This window comes from Meleagris gallopavo, chromosome 16 (assembly GCF_000146605.3).
Source record: "Meleagris gallopavo isolate NT-WF06-2002-E0010 breed Aviagen turkey brand Nicholas breeding stock chromosome 16, Turkey_5.1, whole genome shotgun sequence".
Classification (NCBI taxonomy): Eukaryota; Metazoa; Chordata; class Aves; order Galliformes; family Phasianidae; genus Meleagris; species Meleagris gallopavo.
Genome location: NC_015026.2, coordinates 14,187,739 through 14,189,849, shown reverse-complemented (window position 1 = coordinate 14,189,849; position 2,111 = coordinate 14,187,739). Strand labels below are relative to the sequence as shown.

Sequence of the window (2,111 nt, the reverse complement as noted above, 5' to 3'; positions counted from 1 at the left end):
GTCCCAGGACAATCTGACAGCTCACAGGAATCATTTCCCAGTCCCATGAAACATCCCAAGTGCAAGAAAGCAGGTTTAGGTACTTGCATCCTCAAGGACATGCCTCAATTCCTGTGCTCCTCCCTCACAGATCTATTTTCAGATAACAGCTTTCTTCAGAAAGTAGATAATACATGCATCAGAGCAAGCATAATAGTTAGAAGCAGAACAATTAGCATGACATTTAAGTCAACCCATCTCCTTCAAATCAGATGGATAAAAAGGTATTCTCCTTTTGCACGTGCTTTAATACTGAAGTTTACTTTTTTTTTTTACTACATTGGTTTAGCAAAAAAAATGAAAAATAAAAAAAATCAAGACTTAGAACTGCAGTCTTTGATCTCGCTTGTTCACATGGAAGCACCAGTAACAAATTTCAGTTCATGAGTTATGTTCAAACCAGGAAAAGTAATGCCCTCAGAATAACAGCTTCCATGTATGCTGTAGGCCCTGCTCCAATTAACAAAAAAGCCATTATTATTTGCAGTTTCAACATAAAGTTCGCTACCCTCATCACTCTGTGCAGACTTCTACAAATAAGGACAGTCAGCTCCGCCACTTACAGTGAAGACTGATAGGAATTGTAGGTGTAGCATTAAATGCCCTCCTCTGCAACTTGAAGCATCAGCATTCCTTTGAAGCTCACCTTTCAAACACCTTCAGAGTTTTTGGAGAAGGCCATACATCTTCAAAACTTGCACATGCCCAAACACTGGCATGATCATCTACGAGGTATTTAAGATGGGAATGCACCTGCAATGTAGGAGGAGGAGCATCAAATAATTGTTAAAATAAAGGAACCAACAGAAAAATAGTTTGTGATCCAATCTTAGATAGGTAACTAAACACAAGTTCATTAACACTCTTTTCCTGTCTACCCATCACTACAGAAGAGATGCCAAACCAAATTCACTTTTCCAGTCACACTGAGCTGGAAGGACAATTCCCACAGAAACTTCACACAGAACACACAAATACTGCTGCGAGTCTTTGAGGCTAGAGCAGTGAGAAATCAAGTTGTTAGCACAGCAGATATCTATCTACTGCATGGACTTCGTGGCTCTCCTCACATCTCCTTGGATGCAGGCGTTCCTACGTGCAGCTCTGGATCCCGGGGGCAGCAATAAGGCTGTGCACTGCACGAGGGGCCGGCACTCACCGCTCTGAGCGAAAGGATGTCCTCAGCAGGAAGGCCTTTCAGAACATGGAGCAGAACGTCCTCAGGCAGACTCAGCAATGTCAGGACTCGGGGCCGTTTTCTTATCCTTCGCTTGGCAGGGAAAGAGAAACATCTGGAACAGCGGCAGTGAACCACTGAAAAACAAAAACACCTCAGTTAGTGACAGAACAGTAAGAGAAAAAAGGTGCATACAGAAGGTGTGTTTCATGAGGTAGGGCAGTTCTTCATGCACAGCAACCGCAGCAACTCGGCACGCAGCACAGAACGCTGTGAGGCCAAACCATGAAGAAGCGACTCGTTCAGTTCAGCCAGCTGAAGCCAGGTGCCCAGTAGGGCCGGCACACACCCAGCACAGCACAGCCCTGCTCCGAGCCCATCATTCGGCTGCGTTTTGTTCAGCTGCCACTGCTGCAACTGCACGAACCTCCCCCACGCTCCAACTCCTCCTTATCAATAGATAACAGTCCTTGGACCGCGACCGAAAAGATTAGGAAGGTAAGGCCCGCTAAGTACCCGAGTCCAAAGCCCATCTCTCTCAGGAGCTGCTCCCGGCAGAGCCCTCAGAGCCCGTTCCAGCATCTTGCAGCGCTCACAGACCGGGGGAACGCCAGTAACATCGCTCCTAGCTGGGAGTTTGCCCTGGACACATCGGCCAGGAGAAGCAAACGAGCTCAGAGATGAGGCCAAGCAGGGAGCAGCACACGAATAACGCCGGCAGAAGGCAGAAATCCCGAAGCGCCTCCATCCATCCATCCGTTGGGACGGCACAGGGCTGCGGCCGCCCGAGCTCCGCCTGCACTCGGGAGCCCCAAAGCCCGCCGCGATTCAGCAAACGAACATCGGGAAGCCGAAGGACGAGCCGAACCGGGCACGGAGGAATCGGACCGTCCGT

The 2,111-nt window shown here is 48.6% G+C and overlaps 1 protein-coding gene across 1 annotated transcript in view; it reads right to left on the bottom strand.

The window, feature by feature from the left end:
* The window catches only part of CCNF (cyclin F), a 15,652-nt gene that overhangs the window by 12,986 nt on the left and 555 nt on the right, over positions 1-2,111 (bottom strand). The window lies entirely within an intron of this gene.